Source organism: Gymnoscopelus microlampas (assembly GCF_963454915.1).
Source record: "Gymnoscopelus microlampas genome assembly, chromosome: 6".
In the NCBI taxonomy this organism is placed as follows: domain Eukaryota; kingdom Metazoa; phylum Chordata; class Actinopteri; order Myctophiformes; family Myctophidae; genus Gymnoscopelus; species Gymnoscopelus microlampas.
This window is the reverse complement of record NC_139943.1, coordinates 22,990,793-22,999,135: the sequence shown is the minus strand read 5'-3', so window position 1 is coordinate 22,999,135 and position 8,343 is coordinate 22,990,793.

The following is an 8,343-nucleotide window of genomic DNA, read 5'->3' as shown; positions in this document are numbered from 1 at the left end:
GTCTGTTTGTCTGTCCGTTTGAGAGTTATCTCAGGCACTGTTGGGCTGCTCGGCTTGAAACTTTGCATGCACACTCCCAATAGGCCAAGCAAGTACTTCCATTTTCCAAATTGGCCTCATAGTGGTGTTTTACATCTTGGCCTATTAATAGAACCCTTGAATTGTAGGTCATACAATACAAATGTTTTCCTCCTGGATTTATCGGATAACGCTGCAACTCCCCAAATAGGCCACACCAATTTCTGTCTAACTAGATTTGCAGCCATTTTTCATTTTCTAAAAACAAATATTTAGTCAAATATTACTAGTCCAGATTTTGTCCAAAACTCAACACAAATCGGTACAGCCTTCATGGGGTGCGTGGAAGTCATTTTGGGGATGAACTACCCCTTTAAAACTACTCTTAACGACCAGACCTACAAATGATTCAAAAGGTATCTTAAGTAAATGTAACTACCCACCATCACAACGGAATGGTTTTGTTTCAATTAATAATGAGTGTTTCTTCATGAATTCTTACAAACGATGGTATATAGACTCATATCATTTCATTAATAGTAGATTAATTCATTGTTATGATGGGAGGTTACAGCAGACTTGAACACAGTTGTACGACTGTGTCGATTGACCAAAAATAACAGATTCTCAAGTGAAAAATCCCAATTGGGTTTTATGGCAATGTCTTCTGTTGCTGGTAGAAACATTTTGCCGGTTTTCAGGCAGACAACATACAAACCTGAACCAAAACATGACAATATGACACACAATTTCACATGTATGATGTATGTTCCCATGAATCTCATCTGCATTCAAGTGCTTTTAAAATACCGCAATATGAGGATGCAGTACAACACAGATTATGCTCCCGTTTTTAACCCTTTTTTTTGCTCCATTTCTAGCACAGTTGGACTGTTTTTATTTATTCAAATAGGGTTTCATCCAACATTTCTTAAATACTCATTATTACTGTATTACAATGCAATTCTTGTCGATATTCATACATAATCCAATCCAATCCAAAACATCTTACCTCTATTGGTTTTACCCTCTCAAGTGCAAAGACAATCAGCTGCTTGTAGAAGAAAGGGTTCTAAAAGTCTTGTCTTACTAACAAGCTGTCTGTCTGTTGTCTAATCCCTCTGTCTCAGGATGGAGACATGTTCCTACCAGGGTGTCTGACCAACAGCCTGTTTATCTGTCTCAGGCTGTTTGTCTGTCTCAGGCAGGCCAGCTGTCAAATCCAGCTGACATCAGACTGGAGAGTCTCTGAACAGCTCCATATAGTATCATCGTCACACATAGCCACAAGGGCTGCTATAGAATAACCTGAAATGACCTAGAAAATGAATTTACAGACTAGGTGAGATGGTAGTTGTGAGCTTATCTTTTAAGTACAGAGAAAATTTCACATTTCTCACACAGGTTACAAGCTATGGTCAAATCTAAAATGGTCTTTTTGTCCAGAATGTGCTCCACTTTCACTCCTAAAACGAACTCTTGTTCAGTATAGGTTGGCCCACAAAGTCACACTCCAGAAGCTGGATGTTATCACTCTGCTATCCGGTACAAATGCGACCTTTTAAACATGCCATATCCTGTGTGAAATTATCTTATCGAGAATAACCCCTTGTGATGTACCATCTCGTTTTCAAGGGGGTCCACAAATGACAAAATACAGAATTCATACATTTAGAATATTTCACAGACTAACTACAAAACAAAACAAAACAAAACAAAACAAAACAAAACAAAACAAAACAAAACAAAACAAAACAAAACAAAACAAAACAAAACAAAACAAAACAAAACAAAAACAAAAAACAACAAAAAAACAACAACAACAACAACAACAACAACAACAACAACAACAACAACAACAAGTATAACAACTGCAACAACAGCAATACTCAAAGCACATAAATGGATCATTGGTTAATAGATCTTTTATAATGATGATTTAGTCAAAACATGAACTCCACTTTTCCACGAGATTCATGCGGACAACATTCTCTGTCAGCAACAACCTGAAATGACTGCTGGACTGATCTTCCTTTGGAAAAAGTCGATGTTTGGGAAGCACAAACATATGGGGTACATTTGACAGTCACAGGTGCGTAACGTGCGTTGCGATTGGTGCGGGGTAATTAATCACACCAACTGCCAATTGTGTACCCCATACATGTGCTTCCCAAAGGAAGTTTTGATATGTTCAGTCCTGCACTCATTTCGGGCCTCTTGCCGGACAGAAAGTTGTCCATGTGAAGCTCCTGGAAAAGTAGAGATACTTTACTAAACACACGGGCAGAACTTTCAGGGCAGAACTTTCAAATGGATATGAAACTAGAGAACAATATCTGACTCCAAGTCTTAGGAATTAATTATTGGGCGAGTGCACACGCAGCGTGGAGCACTTTTATGCCCCGGAGATCAGTCTGCTAACCAGGTGTGCATAGGACCGATCTATGGCTGTGTATTTCGAATACATGAAATGTATGTAAGATCACAGACATTCTAGGGCTAATTCTAAACCCGGACTGGATTCGCGAATCAGGATCCGTACAGTACAGTACAGTTAACAGTACTGGGTTTGGAGATGTTCTATATTGTCTGAATCAGCTTTGTTTGTGTTCGTTTACGGGCTAAAAGAGTGATTCACCATACAATGTAAGTCAATGAGGAGCATATTTTCAATTTCTAATCAATGGAGCAATTTTTTTTTTCTTGTCCACCTTTGGAGTTACATCATGGGAAGGTGACTACACAACCCAAACCCCTACCAAAGTGGTCTTGCACTTTAAACCTAAAGTTTTTTTTTTTGCTAACTGATTTAGATACATTTGGAACTTTAAAAAAAAGATCTGTTCACAATGTATCAGTTGATGTTTAGAGGTGAAAGTTGTGTACCATATACTGTTTCAGATACTGTGGATAGTTCAAATTAATACATTTTAAAATGAACTGTAACCAGTGCTGCTGTCTTCTTAATGTGGGAGACGGCAAGGTGAGATTTTCATACATGGTGCAGTGAGGAGTCATATCCTTACTACCCAATGTAATATTATTAGTTGCTTATCTATATACCCCAGAACCACCTGTATCACTTGTTGCAAACCACATCTGCTACCTATACAACCCCTTTGCTGCACCATATCCTGTTGAAAGTTCCCAAAACAAATACTTCAGGCCTGTCTCATCATTCTGATCCACAGCCAATGACTGGGACAATTAGAAAACAACATTCAAATTGGACAATTTTATCTCCATGTTAGATTTCAAGGACTCTAGTGTGTGTGTGTGTGTGTGTGTGTGTGTGTGTGTGTGTGTGTGTGTGTGTGTGTGTGTGTGTGTGTGTGTGTGTGTGTGTGTGTGTGTGTGTGTGTGTGTGTGTGTGTGTGTGGGTGGGTGGGTGGGTGGGTGGGTGTGTGTGTGTGTGTGTGTGTGTGTGTGTGAGTGAGGGGGGGGGGGGTATAATAATGTCTTTATTGTATTTATTGTACTTAGTGCTTAGCCTTCGCTTTGAATTATTTAATTAGTGTATTGCTGAATGAAAATTATTCTCAGTGAAATTTGGGATTATAGCATGTCTTTTCCTTGGCATCTATGTATGTATGTATTCCCACAGGCACATGCATTTAATGCAATATCTTTCAACATACAGTATAACCATTACCTGTGAGAGCCATCTGGGGAAAAAAGTGTTTTTGTTTTTTTGTTTTATTTATTTATTCATTCGCACAACAGTACATAAGGTCACAATTAAAAAAATATATACAATATACAAAGTCCTCACCTAATAATATAAAAAACATAAGTAAGATAACATAATATCGGTAATCAAACATTAGACAAAGACAAACAAGTAATGTGCGTTCGCGCGTGCGTGCGCGTGTATGTATACTGTATGTGCGCAATAGTAAAGCCAGAAGCAAGTGGATGGGGTGGGGATTGGTGTTGGGAGTGGTTGGGTGGTGGGAGATTACAGATTACAGATACAGTTACTAATTTAAGAAGAATACATATACTGTATTACTATTAGAGTATAAATACTGTCCTTAGAATTAACAGTAATAATCCGTTTAAAACCTCAATTTAGTGATTTGCAGTCTAGTCACGCACACAGTATAGTATACGCATTTTACAGTATAGTACAGTAGGTGGCAGCATAACACTGTATACACTGTAGAGGATGAGGATGAGATATGACCCACAAGCCACTGAAGCCAGGGCCTTTTCCAGTTCCTTAAACACACCAGAATTATGCATACACACCACTTAATGCAGTGGTTCTCAAAGTGGGGTCCTTGAGATGGTTCCAGAGGGTCCCCAGCAAAATTAGATAGTGGCATCACAATCAGTTTAACAACGTTAACATCTGCTATTTTCAAAACATCTTGAAATGTTTTTCTTTTTTAATCCTATATTTAAATTAGCTGATAGGAGGGTCGGCCGTCGGGCGGGTGGGCCACGTCACGCTGACATCACCATAAACAAACCCGATACGCCCATATATAGGCATGACCACAGCCACGTCACTTTGACTCAGACATAACCATAAACAAACCCAGTACAGCCATATATAGGCAGGACCACGGCCAGGTCACTCTGACTCAGACATAAGCATAAGCGATACGCCCATATAGGCATGTTACTATTCAGACATAACCATAAACGAACCCTATACGCGGCATGTCACTATGACTCAGACATAATAACCATAAACAAACCTGATATGCCCATTTATAGGCATATATGGAGATCCGTCTGTCTTGAGCCATAGATCCGACCGGCCCATATGAGGTCAAGTGCATACAATATGTGGGACTGACCGACTTAAAGCTTGGCGCTCATCGGCAAGGACTTGAGGGAGGGAGCTATATGGGCATATATTGATGATATCAGCGATCTCCATATATCGGCATAAAAGGAACAAGGACTGACAGATACAGAGGGAGTGCGGTGCTCGCTGTCCTGGGGTGCAAACAAAAGCCTGAGTAGATGTTAAAATGACCCCAGAAGTGTTTTAAAGGGAAATACTCCATAAACCCAGGGATCTATACTGGACAGAACCGGGAAAGGACTGGCCAAGGCCACAATCCTCAGTGTTACAGATCCATTTGTTTACATTAGAGTTAAATTAGCATGATGGGTTTTACTGTGTAGTCTTGTCCTCAATAGTTCAGTTGTAAATTAAGCTATGCAGGGTTTCAGGCATGAGACCAAGACCAAGTTTCTAGTTCAAAGAGAAATAGGATTAAAAGCCCTAAGCCCTTAGTGGTAGTGGAGGTCAGGGCTTATTCTTATCAAATCACTTCCTGCAAGTTCTCCCCATAACACAACAAAACGAATACAAGAACACTCGCCCCGGGAGAGGTCGCCACCAGGTATTCCTAAACGTAACCTCAGTAAACTATACTTAAACCTAACCTTATTCCTAAACGTAACCTCAGTAAAACTATGACAAAACCATTCCTAATCTTAACCTCAGTAAAACTATGCCTAACCGGCTGACCCTAACCTTATCCTTCCTAAGTAAAACAAATACAAGAATCAATACAAGAACTGCTGGGGGCACACACAACACAACACAACACAACACAACACAACACAACACAACACAACACAACACAACACAACACAACACAACACAACACAACACAACACAACACAACACAACACAACACAACACAACACAACACAACACCACACAACACAAATGGTGCTAGTAACAAATTATGATTCAGCCGAATATCTCTGCTAAGCCCAACGTAGCTTTGGCTATAACAAATATTTATCTTTAGAAAAAAAAAATCATTTGAGAAATTGCTGTGCTGTAGGCCTATCAGTTGTGCAATAGGCTGCCTACAGCCTGACAAGGATGATGCACTGGAGAGGTCCCCTGACTATCATGCACTTTATAAAGATGCCATTGTTCGAATCCCATAATACAAATTTTATTCTATTTCATTTTATTTTTGGAGGTTTCAAATGGGCAGTTGTTCTGCGTGACTGTGTCACACATATTAGATCAAACAGCTCTTTCCTGTTTTCATCATTATTCTATAACAAAACAGCGTTTTTCAAAACGCAGTGTTTAGTGTGTGGTGACACGTTTCTTCAAACAAGACTCCAAAGAAGGATCAGATCGGTATGTGTATTTTTACAATGTAAATGAAAACTAAACAATTGCTAGAGGCATTCAGGAAACTTGACAAAATGACAACCACAGACAGATGCATTTGGAAGAGGGATCTCCAGTTACAGTCAGTCACAGCAGTGCAATAGGGCATAGCAGTGGCGGCCATTTTGTGGTGCCACAGATTGAAAGCCCATAAATCTTTCCCATTTTTAAGCCTGGAACCAGGCGGGGAATCCATGGAGACGGACTTTCGGGCAGCACCAAAGTTGTTCTGGGAGACCATACGACACCTCAGGAGGGGAATGCGAGGAACCATCCAAGCTGTGTACAGCAAGGACGTGGACTCCGCTGACGTCAAGTGAGGAAGTTGTAGGGCGGTGGAAGGAACACTTTGAGGAACTCCTAAACCCAATGACATCAGACCCACCCTCCCTGACAGGAGCAGAGACTGAGGATGATGGGGGATCGGCGTCAATCTCCCAGAAGGAAGTCACTGAGGTAGTTAAGCAACTCCACAGTGGCAAAGCCCTGGGCATTGATGAGATTCGTCCAGAAATGCTGAAGACTCTGGGTGTTGAGGGGCTGTCTTGGTTGATACGTCTTTTCAACATTGCGTGGAAGTCTGGGACAGAGGACAAGAGGAGATTCAAGAGGAGCAATGTGGATTCCAATCCAACATCCAATCTCTCTACGCCCAAAGTGAGAGCTGTGTCCGTGTGCTCGGTAGTAAGTCGGATTCTTTTCCGCCGGGGGTTGGCCTCCGCCAGGGCTGCGCCTTGTCACCTATCCTGTTTGTGATATTCATGGACAGGAGCTCGAGGCGAAGTCGTGGCGGAGAGGGTATACGGTTTGGTGAGCTAAGGGTTGCTTCACTGCTTTTTGCGGATGATGTGGTCCTGATGGCACCATCGGTCCGAGACCTTCAGCTCTCACTGGATCGGTTTGCAGTCAAGTGGCTGGGATGAGGATCAGCATCTCCAAATCTGAGGCCATGGTTTTCAGCAGAAAACCGATGGATTGTGAAGTCCGGGTAGAGAATGAGACTTTGCCCCAGGTGAAGGAGTTTAAGTATCTCGGGGTCTTGTTCACGAGTGAGGGGAGGACGGAGCAGGAGATCAGCCGGAGAATCGAAGCAGCAGGAGCGTTATTGCAGTCGCTGTACCGCACTGTGGTGACGAAAAGAGAGCTGAGCCAGAAGGCAAAGCTGGCTATACTTATAATAGTAGTAACAATGAGAGCTTGGTACGACGACGTGCTATTCCAATGCTGGCTTTATTTCCATCCGTAAACCTCATAACACAACAGGTGGAGCTAATTATAATACACTATAATGGATTATAACTGATTATAATACAATATAAATTATTATAATTTATTACAACCATGATAATTATAACACACCATAATAGATTACAACTGTGATCATAATACACTATAAAATAGTATAATGTTTTACAACTGTGATCATTATAATACAGTATAATAGATTATAACTATGATTATAATACACTATAAAGTATTATAATGTTTTACAACTATGATAATTACACTAGAATAGATTTTAACTGTGATTATAATAATCTATAACGTATTATAATGTTTTACAAATGATAATTATAATACACTATAATACATTATAACAGTGATTATAATGCAATATAATCTATTATCAATCAATCATGTATTACAACTATATCCTGTTCTAAATAAAAAGTTGGCGAGTGATCAGTCATCATTGAGAAGTGTTTGGCTCCGTTTGGCCTAGCTCAGACCTACCCAGGACTGGGTACTTTTTAGGCACCAGTTTAGTACCACTTACACACCACGCTACGCACTTCATTGTATGGAAACCATGGCACAAGTGAGCGGTGTGGTGTGGGGTAAGGTGAGGCCATGCATGTGGAAAGATGCCTTTACTGGGCACTGCACTGTAGCCTACTTGGGGATATTTGGGGGGCACTAGCCTACTTCAGTCGCGTCTCTGATGCATAAACTATTATTCCAAAAGGACGGTGTGTCTGTTAGATTATAATTCAGTAATGCATTCGACTATAGAGGTTAGTTTGGGGTTAGTTGACAACCACTAACCTCCACTTCAAAACAATTATGTCTGTCTAATTGCCCAATTTATCCTCCAATCGTACAGCGGTGTCGTGCGCGTGCGCCAAACAGATATGACGCGATGTGTGTAGGCAATTAGCTCTCTG